The sequence below is a fragment of the Maylandia zebra genome, linkage group LG5 (assembly GCF_041146795.1).
Source record: "Maylandia zebra isolate NMK-2024a linkage group LG5, Mzebra_GT3a, whole genome shotgun sequence".
NCBI classification, from domain to species: Eukaryota; Metazoa; Chordata; class Actinopteri; order Cichliformes; family Cichlidae; genus Maylandia; species Maylandia zebra.
The window spans coordinates 452,815-471,855 of record NC_135171.1 but is presented as its reverse complement, the minus strand read 5'-3'; positions in this window follow the sequence as shown (position 1 = coordinate 471,855).

Sequence of the window (19,041 nt, the reverse complement as noted above, 5' to 3'; positions counted from 1 at the left end):
AAGTATAGGTTTTCATTATGTGAATAACTTGGAAATCTTAGCTCAAACAGCTGCAAAACCTGTTTGCCCAGCACGGAGACCTTGAGTTATATAAGATAAAGCCATAAACATGTTTGTCTGAGTCTTCTATCAAAAGTTACAGCTATTTATATGAAGTTGTACAAAAACGCTTTCTTTCGCCAAGACAGTGCGTTTCTCACTGTTACATGCATTTGAATGGGGAACTCGACCGAAACAAAGTATAGGTTTTCATTATGTGAATAACTTGGAAATCTTAGCTCAAACAGCTGCAAAACCTGTTTGCCCAGCACGGAGACCTTGAGTTCTATAAGATAAAGCCATAAACATGTGTATCCGAGTCTTCTATCAAAAGTTACAGCTATTTCTATGAAGTTGTACAAAAACGCTTTCTTTCGCCAAGACAGTGCGTTTCTCACTGTTACATGCATTTGAATGGGGAACTCCACCGAAACAAAGTATAGGTTTTCATTATGTGAATAACTTGGAAATCTTAGCTCAAACAGCTGCAAAACCTGTTTTCCCAGCACGGAGACCTTGAGTTCTATAATATAAGGCCATAAACATGTTTGTCTGAGTCTTCTATCAAAAGTTACAGCTATTTCTATGAAGTTGTACAAAAACGTTTTCTTTCGCCAAGACAGTGCGTTTCTCACTGTTACATGCATTTTGAATGGGGAACTCGACCGAAACAAAGTATAGGTTTTCATTATGTGAATAACTTGGAAATCTTAGCTCAAACAGCTGCAAAACCTGTTTTCCCAGCACGGAGACCTTGAGTTCTATAAGATAAAGCCATAAACATGTTTGTCTGAGTCTTCTATCAAAAGTTACAGCTATTTATATGAAGTTATACAAAAACGCTTTCTTTCGCCAAGACAGTGCGTTTCTCACTGTTACATGCATTTGAATGGGGAACTCCACCGAAACAAAGTATAGGTTTTCATTATGTGAATAACTTGGAAATCTTAGCTCAAACAGCTGCAAAACCTGTTTTTCCAGCACGGAGACCTTGAGTTCTATAAGATAAAGCCATAAACATGTTTGTCTGAGTCTTCTATCAAAAGTTACAGCTATTTATATGAAGTTGTACAAAAACGCTTTCTTTCGCCAAGACAGTGCGTTTCTCACTGTTACATGCATTTGAATGGGGAACTCGACCGAAACAAAGTATAGGTTTTCATTATGTGAATAACTTGGAAATCTTAGCTCAAACAGCTGCAAAACCTGTTTGCCCAGCACGGGAACCTTGAGTTCTATAAGATAAAGCCATAAACATGTTTGTCTGAGTCTTCTATCAAAAGTTACGGCTATTTATATGAAGTTGTACAAAAACGCTTTCTTTCGCCAAGACAGTGCGTTTCTCACTGTTACATGCATTTGAATGGGGAACTCCACCGAAACAAAGTATAAGTTTTCATTATGTGAATAACTTGGAAATCTTAGCTCAAACAGCTGCAAAACCTGTTTTCCCAGCACGGAGACCTTGAGTTCTATAAGATAAAGCCATAAACATGTTTGTCTGAGTCTTCTATCAAAAGTTACAGCTATTTATATGAAGTTGTACAAAAACGCTTTCTTTCGCCAAGACAGTGCGTTTCTCACTGTTACATGCATTTGAATGGGGAACTCGACCGAAACAAAGTATAGGTTTTCATTATGTGAATAACTTGGAAATCTTAGCTCAAACAGCTGCAAAACCTGTTTGCCCAGCACGGAGACCTTGAGTTCTATAAGATAAAGCCATAAACATGTGTATCCGAGTCTTCTATCAAAAGTTACAGCTATTTCTATGAAGTTGTACAAAAACGCTTTCTTTCGCCAAGACAGTGCGTTTCTCACTGTTACATGCATTTGAATGGGGAACTCCACCGAAACAAAGTATAGGTTTTCATTATGTGAATAACTTGGAAATCTTAGCTCTAAAAGCTGCAAAACCTGTTTTCCCAGCACGGAGACCTTGAGTTCTATAATATAAGGCCATAAACATGTTTGTCTGAGTCTTCTATCAAAAGTTACAGCTATTTCTATGAAGTTGTACAAAAACGTTTTCTTTCGCCAAGACAGTGCGTTTCTCACTGTTACATGCATTTTGAATGGGGAACTCGACCGAAACAAAGTATAGGTTTTCATTATGTGAATAACTTGGAAATCTTAGCTCAAACAGCTGCAAAACCTGTTTTTCCAGCACGGGAACCTTGAGTTCTATAAGATAAAGCCATAAACATGTGTATCCGAGTCTTCTATCAAAAGTTACGGCTATTTATATGAAGTTGTACAAAATAGCTTTCTTTCGCCAAGACAGTGCGTTTCTCACTGTTACATGCATTTGAATGGGGAACTCCACCGAAACAAAGTATAGGTTTTCATTATGTGAATAACTTGGAAATCTTAGCTCAAACAGCTGCAAAACCTGTTTGCCCAGCACGGGAACCTTGAGTTCTATAAGATAAAGCCATAAACATGTGTATCCGAGTCTTCTATCAAAAGTTACAGCTATTCATATGAAGTTGTACAAAAACGCTTTCTTTCGCCAAGACAGTGCGTTTCTCACTGTTACATGCATTTGAATAGGGAACTCGACCGAAACAAAGTATAGGTTTTCATTATGTGAATAACTTGGAAATCTTAGCTCAAACAGCTGCAAAACCTGTTTTCCCAGCACGGGAACCTTGAGTTCTATAAGATAAAGCCATAAACATGTTTGTCTGAGTCTTCTATCAAAAGTTACAGCTATTTCTATGAAGTTGTACAAAAACGCTTTCTTTCGCCAAGACAGTGCGTTTCTAACTGTTACATGCATTTGAATGGGGAACTCCACCGAAACAAAGTATAGGTTTTCATTATGTGAATAACTTGGAAATCTTAGCTCAAACAGCTGCAAAACCTGTTTTCCCAGCACGGAGACCTTGAGTTCTATAAGATAAAGCCATAAACATGTTTGTCTGAGTCTTCTATCAAAAGTTACAGCTATTTATATGAAGTTATACAAAAACGCTTTCTTTCGCCAAGACAGTGCGTTTCTCACTGTTACATGCATTTGAATGGGGAACTCGACCGAAACAAAGTATAGGTTTTCATTATGTGAATAACTTGGAAATCTTAGCTCAAACAGCTGCAAAACCTGTTTGCCCAGCACGGAGACCTTGAGTTCTATAAGATAAAGCCATAAACATGTTTGTCTGAGTCTTCTATCAAAAGTTACAGCTATTTCTATGAAGTTATACAAAAACGCTTTCTTTCGCCAAGACAGTGCGTTTCTCACTGTTACATGCATTTGAATGGGGAACTCGACCGAAACAAAGTATAGGTTTTCATTATGTGAATAACTTGGAAATCTTAGCTCAAACAGCTGCAAAACCTGTTTGCCCAGCACGGAGACCTTGAGTTCTATAAGATAAAGCCATAAACATGTGTATCCGAGTCTTCTATCAAAAGTTACAGCTATTTATATGAAGTTGTACAAAAACGCTTTCTTTCGCCAAGACAGTGCGTTTCTCACTGTTACATGCATTTGAATGGGGAACTCGACCGAAACAAAGTATAGGTTTTCATTATGTGAATAACTTGGAAATCTTAGCTCAAACAGCTGCAAAACCTGTTTGCTCAGCACAGAGACCTTGAGTTCTATAAGATAAAGCCATAAACATGTTTGTCTGAGTCTTCTATCAAAAGTTACAGCTATTTATATGAAGTTATACAAAAACGCTTTCTTTCGCCAAGACAGTGCGTTTCTCACTGTTACATGCATTTGAATGGGGAACTCGACCGAAACAAAGTATAGGTTTTCATTATGTGAATAACTTGGAAATCTTAGCTCAAACAGCTGCAAAACCTGTTTTCCCAGCACGGGAACCTTGAGTTCTATAAGATAAAGCCATAAACATGTGTATCCGAGTCTTCTATCAAAAGTTACAGCTATTCATATGAAGTTGTACAAAAACGCTTTCTTTCGCCAAGACAGTGCGTTTCTCACTGTTACATGCATTTGAATGGGGAACTCCACCGAAACAAAGTATAAGTTTTCATTATGTGAATAACTTGGAAATCTTAGCTCAAACAGCTGCAAAACCTGTTTTTCCAGCACGGAGACCTTGAGTTCTATAAGATAAAGCCATAAACATGTTTGTCTGAGTCTTCTATCAAAAGTTACAGCAATTTCTATGAAGTTGTACAAAAACGTTTTCTTTCGCCAAGACAGTGCGTTTCTCACTGTTACATGCATTTTGAATGGGGAACTCGACCGAAACAAAGTATAGGTTTTCATTATGTGAATAACTTGGAAATCTTAGCTCAAACAGCTGCAAAACCTGTTTTCCCAGCACGGAGACCTTGAGTTCTATAAGATAAAGCCATAAACATGTTTGTCTGAGTCTTCTATCAAAAGTTACAGCTATTTATATGAAGTTGTACAAAAACGCTTTCTTTCGCCAAGACAGTGCATTTCTCACTGTTACATGCATTTGAATGGGGAACTCGACCGAAACAAAGTATAGGTTTTCATTATGTGAATAACTTGGAAATCTTAGCTCAAACAGCTGCAAAACCTGTTTGCCCAGCACGGGAACCTTGAGTTCTATAAGATAAAGCCATAAACATGTGTATCCGAGTCTTCTATCAAAAGTTACAGCTATTTATATGAAGTTGTACAAAAACGCTTTCTTTCGCCAAGACAGTGCGTTTCTCACTGTTACATGCATTTTGAATGGGGAACTCGACCGAAACAAAGTATAGGTTTTCATTATGTGAATAACTTGGAAATCTTAGCTCAAACAGCTGCAAAACCTGTTTGCCCAGCACGGAGACCTTGAGTTCTATAAGATAAAGCCATAAACATGTTTGTCTGAGTCTTCTATCAAAAGTTACAGCTATTTATATGAATTTATACAAAAACGCTTTCTTTCGCCAAGACAGTGCGTTTCTCACTGTTACATGCATTTGAATGGGGAACTCGACCGAAACAAAGTATAGGTTTTCATTATGTGAATAACTTGGAAATCTTAGCTCAAACAGCTGCAAAACCTGTTTTCCCAGCACGGGAACCTTGAGTTCTATAAGATAAAGCCATAAACATGTGTATCCGAGTCTTCTATCAAAAGTTACGGCTATTTATATGAAGTTGTACAAAAACGCTTTCTTTCGCCAAGACAGTGCGTTTCTCACTGTTACATGCATTTGAATAGGGAACTCCACCGAAACAAAGTATAGGTTTTCATTATGTGAATAACTTGGAAATCTTAGCTCAAACAGCTGCAAAACCTGTTTTCCCAGCACGGGAACCTTGAGTTCTATAAGATAAAGCCATAAACATGTTTGTCTGAGTCTTCTATCAAAAGTTACAGCTATTTATATGAAGTTATACAAAAACGCTTTCTTTCGCCAAGACAGTGCGTTTCTCACTGTTACATGCATTTGAATGGGGAACTCGACCGAAACAAAGTATAGGTTTTCATTATGTGAATAACTTGGAAATCTTAGCTCAAACAGCTGCAAAACCTGTTTTCCCAGCATGGGAACCTTGAGTTCTATAAGATAAAGCCATAAACATGTGTATCCGAGTCTTCTATCAAAAGTTACGGCTATTTATATGAAGTTATACAAAAACGTTTTCTTTCGCCAAGACAGTGCGTTTCTCACTGTTACATGCATTTTGAATGGGGAACTCGACCGAAACAAAGTATAGGTTTTCATTATGTGAATAACTTGGAAATCTTAGCTCAAACAGCTGCAAAACCTGTTTTCCCAGCACGGAGACCTTGAGTTCTATAAGATAAAGCCATAAACATGTTTGTCTGAGTCTTCTATCAAAAGTTACAGCTATTCATATGAAGTTATACAAAAACGCTTTCTTTCTCCAAGACAGTGCGTTTCTCACTGTTACATGCATTTGAATGGGGAACTCGACCGAAACAAAGTATAGGTTTTCATTATGTGAATAACTTGGAAATCTTAGCTCAAACAGCTGCAAAACCTGTTTTCCCAGCACGGGAACCTTGAGTTCTATAAGATAAAGCCATAAACATGTGTATCCGAGTCTTCTATCAAAAGTTACAGCTATTTATATGAAGTTGTACAAAAACGCTTTCTTTCGCCAAGACAGTGCGTTTCTCACTGTTACATACATTTTGAATGGGGAACTCGACCGAAACAAAGTATAGGTTTTCATTATGTGAATAACTTGGAAATCTTAGCTCAAACAGCTGCAAAACCTGTTTGCCCAGCACGGAGACCTTGAGTTCTATAAGATAAAGCCATAAACATGTTTGTCTGAGTCTTCTATCAAAAGTTACAGCTATTTATATGAAGTTATACAAAAACGCTTTCTTTCGCCAAGACAGTGCGTTTCTCACTGTTACATGCATTTGAATGGGGAACTCGACCGAAACAAAGTATAGGTTTTCATTATGTGAATAACTTGGAAATCTTAGCTCAAACAGCTGCAAAACCTGTTTTCCCAGCACGGGAACCTTGAGTTCTATAAGATAAAGCCATAAACATGTGTATCCGAGTCTTCTATCAAAAGTTACGGCTATTTATATGAAGTTGTACAAAAACGCTTTCTTTCGCCAAGACAGTGCGTTTCTCACTGTTACATGCATTTGAATAGGGAACTCCACCGAAACAAAGTATAGGTTTTCATTATGTGAATAACTTGGAAATCTTAGCTCAAACAGCTGCAAAACCTGTTTTCCCAGCACAGGAACCTTGAGTTCTATGAGATAAAGCCATAAACATGTTTGTCTGAGTCTTCTATCAAAAGTTACAGCTATTTATATGAAGTTATACAAAAACGCTTTCTTTCGCCAAGACAGTGCGTTTCTCACTGTTACATGCATTTTGAATGGGGAACTCGACCGAAAAAAAGTATAGGTTTTCATTATGTGAATAACTTGGAAATCTTAGCTCAAACAGCTGCAAAACCTGTTTTCCCAGCACGGAGACCTTGAGTTCTATAAGATAAAGCCATAAACATGTTTGTCTGAGTCTTCTATCAAAAGTTACAGCTATTTATATGAAGTTGTACAAAATAGCTTTCTTTCGCCAAGACAGTGCGTTTCTCACTGTTACATTGGAAACTCGACCGAAACAAAGTATAGGTTTTCATTATGTGAATAACTTGGAAATCTTAGCTCAAACAGCTGCAAAACCTGTTTTCCCAGCACGGAGACCTTGAGTTCTATAAGATAAAGCCATAAACATGTTTGTCTGAGTCTTCTATCAAAAGTTACAGCTATTTATATGAAGTTGTACAAAAACGCTTTCTTTCGCCAAGACAGTGCATTTCTCACTGTTACATGCATTTGAATGGGGAACTTGACCGAAACAAAGTATAGGTTTTCATTATGTGAATAACTTGGAAATCTTAGCTCAAACAGCTGCAAAACCTGTTTGCCCAGCACGGGAACCTTGAGTTCTATAAGATAAAGCCATAAACATGTGTATCCGAGTCTTCTATCAAAAGTTACAGCTATTCATATGAAGTTATACAAAAACGCTTTCTTTCTCCAAGACAGTGCGTTTCTCACTGTTACATGCATTTGAATGGGGAACTCGACCGAAACAAAGTATAGGTTTTCATTATGTGAATAACTTGGAAATCTTAGCTCAAACAGCTGCAAAACCTGTTTTCCCAGCACGGGAACCTTGAGTTCTATAAGATAAAGCCATAAACATGTGTATCCGAGTCTTCTATCAAAAGTTACAGCTATTTATATGAAGTTGTACAAAAACGCTTTCTTTCGCCAAGACAGTGCGTTTCTCACTGTTACATGCATTTGAATGGGGAACTCGACCGAAACAAAGTATAGGTTTTCATTATGTGAATAACTTGGAAATCTTAGCTCAAACAGCTGCAAAACCTGTTTTCCCAGCACGGAGACCTTGAGTTCTATAATATATAAGCCATAAACATGTTTGTCTGAGTCTTCTATCAAAAGTTACAGCTATTTCTATGAAGTTGTACAAAAACGTTTTCTTTCGCCAAGACAGTGCGTTTCTCACTGTTACATGCATTTGAATGGGGAACTCGACCGAAACAAAGTATAAGTTTTCATTATGTGAATAACTTGGAAATCTTAGCTCAAACAGCTGCAAAACCTGTTTTCCCAGCACGGAAACCTTGAGTTCTATAATATAAGGCCATAAACATGTTTGTCTGAGTCTTCTATCAAAAGTTACAGCTATTTCTATGAAGTTGTACAAAATAGCTTTCTTTCGCCAAGACAGTGCGTTTCTCACTGTTACATGCATTTTGAATGGGGAACTCGACCGAAACAAAGTATAGGTTTTCATTATGTGAATAACTTGGAAATCTTAGCTCAAACAGCTGCAAAACCTGTTTTCCCAGCACGGAGACCTTGAGTTCTATAAGATAAAGCCATAAACATGTTTGTCTGAGTCTTCTATCAAAAGTTACGGCTATTTATATGAAGTTGTACAAAAACGCTTTCTTTCGCCAAGACAGTGCGTTTCTCACTGTTACATGCATTTGAATGGGGAACTCGACCGAAACAAAGTATAGGTTTTCATTATGTGAATAACTTGGAAATCTTAGCTCAAACAGCTGCAAAACCTGTTTTCCCAGCACGGGAACCTTGAGTTCTATAAGATAAAGCCATAAACATGTGTATCCGAGTCTTCTATCAAAAGTTACAGCTATTCATATGAAGTTGTACAAAAACGCTTTCTTTCGCCAAGACAGTGCGTTTCTCACTGTTACATGCATTTTGAATGGGGAACTCGACCGAAACAAAGTATAGGTTTTCATTATGTGAATAACTTGGAAATCTTAGCTCAAACAGCTGCAAAACCTGTTTTCCCAGCACGGAGACCTTGAGTTCTATAAGATAAAGCCATAAACATGTTTGTCTGAGTCTTCTATCAAAAGTTACAGCTATTTCTATGAAGTTGTACAAAATAGCTTTCTTTCGCCAAGACAGTGCGTTTCTCACTGTTACATTGGAAACTCGACCGAAACAAAGTATAGGTTTTCATTATGTGAATAACTTGGAAATCTTAGCTCAAACAGCTGCAAAACCTGTTTTCCCAGCACGGAGACCTTGAGTTCTATAAGATAAAGCCATAAACATGTTTGTCTGAGTCTTCTATCAAAAGTTACAGCTATTTATATGAAGTTGTACAAAAACGCTTTCTTTCGCCAAGACAGTGCGTTTCTCACTGTTACATGCATTTGAATGGGGAACTCCACCGAAACAAAGTATAAGTTTTCATTATGTGAATAGCTTGGAAATCTTAGCTCAAACAGCTGCAAAACCTGTTTGCCCAGCACGGGAACCTTGAGTTCTATAAGATAAAGCCATAAACATGTGTATCCGAGTCTTCTATCAAAAGTTACAGCTATTCATATGAAGTTGTACAAAAACGCTTTCTTTCGCCAAGACAGTGCGTTTCTCACTGTTACATGCATTTGAATGGGGAACTCGACCGAAACAAAGTATAGGTTTTCATTATGTGAATAACTTGGAAATCTTAGCTCAAACAGCTGCAAAACCTGTTTGCCCAGCACGGAGACCTTGAGTTCTATAAGATAAAGCCATAAACATGTTTGTCTGAGTCTTCTATCAAAAGTTACAGCTATTTATATGAAGTTATACAAAAACGCTTTCTTTCGCCAAGACAGTGCGTTTCTCACTGTTACATGCATTTGAATGGGGAACTCGACCGAAACAAAGTATAGGTTTTCATTATGTGAATAACTTGGAAATCTTAGCTCAAACAGCTGCAAAACCTGTTTTCCCAGCACGGGAACCTTGAGTTCTATAAGATAAAGCCATAAACATGTGTATCCGAGTCTTCTATCAAAAGTTACGGCTATTTATATGAAGTTGTACAAAAACGCTTTCTTTCGCCAAGACAGTGCGTTTCTCACTGTTACATGCATTTGAATGGGGAACTCCACCGAAACAAAGTATAGGTTTTCATTATGTGAATAACTTGGAAATCTTAGCTCAAACAGCTGCAAAACCTGTTTTCCCAGCACGGAGACCTTGAGTTCTATAATATATAAGCCATAAACATGTTTGTCTGAGTCTTCTATCAAAAGTTACAGCTATTTCTATGAAGTTGTACAAAAACGTTTTCTTTCGCCAAGACAGTGCGTTTCTCACTGTTACATGCATTTTGAATGGGGAACTCGACCGAAACAAAGTATAGGTTTTCATTATGTGAATAACTTGGAAATCTTAGCTCAAACAGCTGCAAAACCTGTTTGCCGAGCACGGAGACCTTGAGTTGTATAAGATAAAGCCATAAACATGTGTATCCGAGTCTTCTATCAAAAGTTACAGCTATTTATATGAAGTTGTACAAAAACGCTTTCTTTCGCCAAGACAGTGCGTTTCTCACTGTTACATGCATTTGAATGGGGAACTCGACCGAAACAAAGTATAGGTTTTCATTATGTGAATAACTTGGAAATCTTAGCTCAAACAGCTGCAAAACCTGTTTGCCCAGCACGGAGACCTTGAGTTCTATAAGATAAAGCCATAAACATGTGTATCCGAGTCTTCTATCAAAAGTTACAGCTATTTATATGAAGTTGTACAAAAACGCTTTCTTTCGCCAAGACAGTGCGTTTCTCACTGTTACATGCATTTGAATGGGGAACTCGACCGAAACAAAGTATAAGTTTTCATTATGTGAATAACTTGGAAATCTTAGCTCAAACAGCTGCAAAACCTGTTTTCCCAGCACGGAAACCTTGAGTTCTATAATATAAGGCCATAAACATGTTTGTCTGAGTCTTCTATCAAAAGTTACAGCTATTTCTATGAAGTTGTACAAAATAGCTTTCTTTCGCCAAGACAGTGCGTTTCTCACTGTTACATGCATTTTGAATGGGGAACTCGACCGAAACAAAGTATAGGTTTTCATTATGTGAATAACTTGGAAATCTTAGCTCAAACAGCTGCAAAACCTGTTTTCCCAGCACGGAGACCTTGAGTTCTATAAGATAAAGCCATAAACATGTTTGTCTGAGTCTTCTATCAAAAGTTACGGCTATTTATATGAAGTTGTACAAAAACGCTTTCTTTCGCCAAGACAGTGCGTTTCTCACTGTTACATGCATTTGAATGGGGAACTCGACCGAAACAAAGTATAGGTTTTCATTATGTGAATAACTTGGAAATCTTAGCTCAAACAGCTGCAAAACCTGTTTTCCCAGCACGGGAACCTTGAGTTCTATAAGATAAAGCCATAAACATGTGTATCCGAGTCTTCTATCAAAAGTTACAGCTATTCATATGAAGTTGTACAAAAACGCTTTCTTTCGCCAAGACAGTGCGTTTCTCACTGTTACATGCATTTTGAATGGGGAACTCGACCGAAACAAAGTATAGGTTTTCATTATGTGAATAACTTGGAAATCTTAGCTCAAACAGCTGCAAAACCTGTTTTCCCAGCACGGAGACCTTGAGTTCTATAAGATAAAGCCATAAACATGTTTGTCTGAGTCTTCTATCAAAAGTTACAGCTATTTCTATGAAGTTGTACAAAATAGCTTTCTTTCGCCAAGACAGTGCGTTTCTCACTGTTACATTGGAAACTCGACCGAAACAAAGTATAGGTTTTCATTATGTGAATAACTTGGAAATCTTAGCTCAAACAGCTGCAAAACCTGTTTTCCCAGCACGGAGACCTTGAGTTCTATAAGATAAAGCCATAAACATGTTTGTCTGAGTCTTCTATCAAAAGTTACAGCTATTTATATGAAGTTGTACAAAAACGCTTTCTTTCGCCAAGACAGTGCGTTTCTCACTGTTACATGCATTTGAATGGGGAACTCCACCGAAACAAAGTATAAGTTTTCATTATGTGAATAGCTTGGAAATCTTAGCTCAAACAGCTGCAAAACCTGTTTGCCCAGCACGGGAACCTTGAGTTCTATAAGATAAAGCCATAAACATGTGTATCCGAGTCTTCTATCAAAAGTTACAGCTATTCATATGAAGTTGTACAAAAACGCTTTCTTTCGCCAAGACAGTGCGTTTCTCACTGTTACATGCATTTGAATGGGGAACTCGACCGAAACAAAGTATAGGTTTTCATTATGTGAATAACTTGGAAATCTTAGCTCAAACAGCTGCAAAACCTGTTTTCCCAGCACGGAGACCTTGAGTTCTATAAGATAAAGCCATAAACATGTTTGTCTGAGTCTTCTATCAAAAGTTACAGCTATTTATATGAAGTTATACAAAAACGCTTTCTTTCGCCAAGACAGTGCGTTTCTCACTGTTACATGCATTTGAATGGGGAACTCGACCGAAACAAAGTATAGGTTTTCATTATGTGAATAACTTGGAAATCTTAGCTCAAACAGCTGCAAAACCTGTTTTCCCAGCACGGGAACCTTGAGTTCTATAAGATAAAGCCATAAACATGTGTATCCGAGTCTTCTATCAAAAGTTACGGCTATTTATATGAAGTTGTACAAAAACGCTTTCTTTCGCCAAGACAGTGCGTTTCTCACTGTTACATGCATTTGAATGGGGAACTCCACCGAAACAAAGTATAGGTTTTCATTATGTGAATAACTTGGAAATCTTAGCTCAAACAGCTGCAAAACCTGTTTTCCCAGCACGGGAACCTTGAGTTCTATAAGATAAAGCCATAAACATGTGTATCCGAGTCTTCTATCAAAAGTTACGGCTATTTATATGAAGTTGTACAAAAACGCTTTCTTTCGCCAAGACAGTGCGTTTCTCACTGTTACATGCATTTGAATGGGGAACTCCACCGAAACAAAGTATAGGTTTTCATTATGTGAATAACTTGGAAATCTTAGCTCAAACAGCTGCAAAACCTGTTTTCCCAGCACGGGAACCTTGAGTTCTATAAGATAAAGCCATAAACATGTGTATCCGAGTCTTCTATCAAAAGTTACGGCTATTTATATGAAGTTGTACAAAATAGCTTTCTTTCGCCAAGACAGTGCGTTTCTCACTGTTACATGCATTTGAATGGGGAACTCCACCGAAACAAAGTATAGGTTTTCATTATGTGAATAACTTGGAAATCTTAGCTCAAACAGCTGCAAAACCTGTTTGCCCAGCACGGAGACCTTGAGTTCTATAAGATAAAGCCATAAACATGTGTATCCGAGTCTTCTATCAAAAGTTACAGCTATTTATATGAAGTTGTACAAAAACGCTTTCTTTCGCCAAGACAGTGCGTTTCTCACTGTTACATGCATTTGAATGGGGAACTCCACCGAAACAAAGTATAGGTTTTCATTATGTGAATAACTTGGAAATCTTAGCTCAAACAGCTGCAAAACCTGTTTTCCCAGCACGGGAACCTTGAGTTCTATAAGATAAAGCCATAAACATGTGTATCCGAGTCTTCTATCAAAAGTTACGGCTATTTATATGAAGTTGTACAAAATAGCTTTCTTTCGCCAAGACAGTGCGTTTCTCACTGTTACATGCATTTGAATGGGGAACTCCACCGAAACAAAGTATAGGTTTTCATTATGTGAATAACTTGGAAATCTTAGCTCAAACAGCTGCAAAACCTGTTTGCCCAGCACGGAGACCTTGAGTTCTATAAGATAAAGCCATAAACATGTGTATCCGAGTCTTCTATCAAAAGTTACAGCTATTTATATGAAGTTGTACAAAAACGCTTTCTTTCGCCAAGACAGTCCATTTCTCACTGTTACATGCATTTTGAATGGGGAACTCGACCGAAACAAAGTATAGGTTTTCATTATGTGAATAACTTGGAAATCTTAGCTCAAACAGCTGCAAAACCTGTTTGCCCAGCACGGAGACCTTGAGTTCTATAAGATAAAGCCATAAACATGTGTATCCGAGTCTTCTATCAAAAGTTACAGCTATTTATATGAAGTTGTACAAAAACGCTTTCTTTCGCCAAGACAGTGCGTTTCTCACTGTTACGTGCATTTGAATGGGGAACTCGACCGAAACAAAGTATAAGTTTTCATTATGTGAATAACTTGGAAATCTTAGCTCAAACAGCTGCAAAACCTGTTTTCCCAGCACGGAGACCTTGAGTTCTATAATATAAGACCATAAACATGTTTGTCTGAGTCTTCTATCAAAAGTTACAGCTATTTCTATGAAGTTGTACAAAAACGTTTTCTTTCGCCAAGACAGTGCGTTTCTCACTGTTACATGCATTTGAATGGGGAACTCGACCGAAACAAAGTATAGGTTTTCATTATGTGAATAACTTGGAAATCTTAGCTCAAACAGCTGCAAAACCTGTTTTCCCAGCACGGGAACCTTGAGTTCTATAAGATAAAGCCATAAACATGTTTGTCTGAGTCTTCTATCAAAAGTTACGGCTATTTATATGAAGTTGTACAAAAACGCTTTCTTTCGCCAAGACAGTGCGTTTCTCACTGTTACATGCATTTGAATGGGGAACTCCACCGAAACAAAGTATAGGTTTTCATTATGTGAATAACTTGGAAATCTTAGCTCAAACAGCTGCAAAACCTGTTTGCCCAGCACGGAGACCTTGAGTTCTATAAGATAAAGCCATAAACATGTTTGTCTGAGTCTTCTATCAAAAGTTACAGCTATTTATATGAAGTTATACAAAAACGCTTTCTTTCGCCAAGACAGTGCGTTTCTCACTGTTACATGCATTTGAATGGGGAACTCGACCGAAACAAAGTATAGGTTTTCATTATGTGAATAACTTGGAAATCTTAGCTCAAACAGCTGCAAAACCTGTTTTCCCAGCACGGGAACCTTGAGTTCTATAAGATAAAGCCATAAACATGTGTATCCGAGTCTTCTATCAAAAGTTACGGCTATTTATATGAAGTTGTACAAAAACGCTTTCTTTCGCCAAGACAGTGCGTTTCTCACTGTTACATGCATTTGAATGGGGAACTTGACCGAAACAAAGTATAGGTTTTCATTATGTGAATAACTTTGAAATCTTAGCTCAAACAGCTGCAAAACCTGTTTGCCCAGCACGGAGACCTTGAGTTCTATAAGATAAAGCCATAAACATGTTTGTCTGAGTCTTCTATCAAAAGTTACAGCTATTTATATGAAGTTATACAAAAACGCTTTCTTTCGCCAAGACAGTGCGTTTCTCACTGTTACATGCATTTGAATGGGGAACTCGACCGAAACAAAGTATAGGTTTTCATTATGTGAATAACTTGGAAATCTTAGCTCAAACAGCTGCAAAACCTGTTTGCCCAGCACGGAGACCTTGAGTTCTATAATATAAGACCATAAACATGTTTGTCTGAGTCTTCTATCAAAAGTTACAGCTATTTCTATGAAGTTGTACAAAAACGTTTTCTTTCGCCAAGACAGTGCGTTTCTCACTGTTACATGCATTTGAATGGGGAACTCGACCGAAACAAAGTATAGGTTTTCATTATGTGAATAACTTGGAAATCTTAGCTCAAACAGCTGCAAAACCTGTTTTCCCAGCACGGGAACCTTGAGTTCTATAAGATAAAGCCATAAACATGTTTGTCTGAGTCTTCTATCAAAAGTTACGGCTATTTATATGAAGTTGTACAAAAACGCTTTCTTTCGCCAAGACAGTGCGTTTCTCACTGTTACATGCATTTGAATGGGGAACTCCACCGAAACAAAGTATAGGTTTTCATTATGTGAATAACTTGGAAATCTTAGCTCAAACAGCTGCAAAACCTGTTTGCCCAGCACGGAGACCTTGAGTTCTATAAGATAAAGCCATAAACATGTGTATCCGAGTCTTCTATCAAAAGTTACGGCTATTTATATGAAGTTATACAAAAACGCTTTCTTTCGCCAAGACAGTGCGTTTCTCACTGTTACATGCATTTGAATGGGGAACTCGACCGAAACAAAGTATAGGTTTTCATTATGTGAATAACTTGGAAATCTTAGCTCAAACAGCTGCAAAACCTGTTTTCCCAGCACGGGAACCTTGAGTTCTATAAGATAAAGCCATAAACATGTGTATCCGAGTCTTCTATCAAAAGTTACGGCTATTTATATGAAGTTGTACAAAAACGCTTTCTTTCGCCAAGACAGTGCGTTTCTCACTGTTACATGCATTTGAATGGGGAACTTGACCGAAACAAAGTATAGGTTTTCATTATGTGAATAACTTTGAAATCTTAGCTCAAACAGCTGCAAAACCTGTTTGCCCAGCACGGAGACCTTGAGTTCTATAAGATAAAGCCATAAACATGTTTGTCTGAGTCTTCTATCAAAAGTTACAGCTATTTATATGAAGTTATACAAAAACGCTTTCTTTCGCCAAGACAGTGCGTTTCTCACTGTTACATGCATTTGAATGGGGAACTCGACCGAAACAAAGTATAGGTTTTCATTATGTGAATAACTTGGAAATCTTAGCTCAAACAGCTGCAAAACCTGTTTGCCCAGCACGGAGACCTTGAGTTCTATAAGATAAAGCCATAAACATGTGTATCCGAGTCTTCTATCAAAAGTTACAGCTATTCATATGAAGTTGTACAAAAACGCTTTCTTTCGCCAAGACAGTGCGTTTCTCACTGTTACATGCATTTGAATGGGGAACTCCACCGAAACAAAGTATAGGTTTTCATTATGTGAATAACTTGGAAATCTTAGCTCAAACAGCTGCAAAACCTGTTTGCCCAGCACGGAGACCTTGAGTTCTATAAGATAAAGCCATACACATGTTTGTCTGAGTCTTCTATCAAAGGTTACAGCTATTTATATGAAGTTATACAAAAACGCTTTCTTTCGCCAAGACAGTGCGTTTCTCACTGTTACATGCATTTGAATGGGGAACTCGACCGAAACAAAGTATAGGTTTTCATTATGTGAATAACTTGGAAATCTTAGCTCAAACAGCTGCAAAACCTGTTTTCCCAGCACGGGAACCTTGAGTTCTATAAGATAAAGCCATAAACATGTTTGTCTGAGTCTTCTATCAAAAGTTACAGCTATTTATATGAAGTTGTACAAAAACGCTTTCTTTCGCCAAGACAGTGCGTTTCTCACTGTTACATGCATTTGAATGGGGAACTCGACCGAAACAAAGTATAGGTTTTCATTATGTGAATAACTTGGAAATCTTAGCTCAAACAGCTGCAAAACCTGTTTTCCCAGCATGGGAGCCTTGAGTTCTATAAGATAAAGCCATAAACATGTGTATCCGAGTCTTCTATCAAAAGTTACGGCTATTTATATGAAGTTGTACAAAAACGCTTTCTTTCGCCAAGACAGTGCGTTTCTCACTGTTACATGCATTTGAATGGGGAACTCCACCGAAACAAAGTATAGGTTTTCATTATGTGAATAACTTGGAAATCTTAGCTCAAACAGCTGCAAAACCTGTTTGCCCAGCACGGAGACCTTGAGTTCTATAAGATAAAGCCATAAACATGTTTGTCTGAGTCTTCTATCAAAAGTTACAGCTATTTATATGAAGTTATACAAAAACGCTTTCTTTCGCCAAGACAGTGCGTTTCTCACTGTTACATGCATTTGAATGGGGAACTCCACCGAAACAAAGTATAGGTTTTCATTATGTGAATAACTTGGAAATCTTAGCTCAAACAGCTGCAAAACCTGTTTTCCCAGCACGGGAACCTTGAGTTCTATAAGATAAAGCCATAAACATGTTTGTCTGAGTCTTCTATCAAAAGTTACAGCTATTTATATGAAGTTGTACAAAAACGCTTTCTTTCGCCAAGACAGTGCGTTTCTCACTGTTACATGCATTTGAATGGGGAACTCCACCGAAACAAAGTATAAGTTTTCATTATGTGAATAGCTTGGAAATCTTAGCTCAAACAGCTGCAAAACCTGTTTGCCCAGCACGGGAACCTTGAGTTCTATAAGATAAAGCCATAAACATGTGTATCCGAGTCTTCTATCAAAAGTTACAGCTATTCATATGAAGTTGTACAAAAACGCTTTCTTTCGCCAAGACAGTGCGTTTCTCACTGTTACATGCATTTGAATGGGGAACTCGACCGAAACAAAGTATAGGTTTTCATTATGTGAATAACTTGGAAATCTTAGCTCAAACAGCTGCAAAACCTGTTTGCCCAGCACGGAGACCTTGAGTTCTATAAGATAAAGCCATAAACATGTTTGTCTGAGTCTTCTATCAAAAGTTACAGCTATTTCTATGAAGTTGTACAAAAACGTTTTCTTTCGCCAAGACAGTGCGTTTCTCACTGTTACATGCATTTGAATGGGGAACTCGACCGAAACAAAGTATAGGTTTTCATTATGTGAATAACTTGGAAATCTTAGCTCAAACAGCTGCAAAACCTGTTTTCCCAGCACGGGAACCTTGAGTTCTATAAGATAAAGCCATAAACATGTGTATCCGAGTCTTCTATCAAAAGTTACGGCTATTTATATGAAGTTGTACAAAAACGCTTTCTTTCGCCAAGACAGTCCATTTCTCACTGTTACATGCATTTTGAATGGGGAACTCGACCGAAACAAAGTATAGGTTTTCATTATGTGAATAACTTGGAAATCTTAGCTCAAACAGCTGCAAAACCTGTTTGCCCAGCACGGAGACCTTGAGTTCTATAAGATAAAGCCATAAACATGTGTATCCGAGTCTTCTATCAAAAGTTACAGCTATTTATATGAAGTTGTACAAAAACGCTTTCTTTCGCCAAGACAGTGCGTTTCTCACTGTTACGTGCATTTGAATGGGGAACTCGACCGAAACAAAGTATAAGTTTTCATTATGTGAATAACTTGGAAATCTTAGCTCAAACAGCTGCAAAACCTGTTTGCCCAGCACGGAGACCTTGAGTTCTATAAGATAAAGCCATAAACATGTTTGTCTGAGTCTTCTATCAAAAGTTACAGCTATTTCTATGAAGTTGTACAAAAACGTTTTCTTTCGCCAAGACAGTGCGTTTCTCACTGTTACATGCATTTGAATGGGGAACTCGACCGAAACAAAGTATAGGTTTTCATTATGTGAATAACTTGGAAATCTTAGCTCAAACAGCTGCAAAACCTGTTTGCCCAGCACGGAGACCTTGAGTTCTATAAG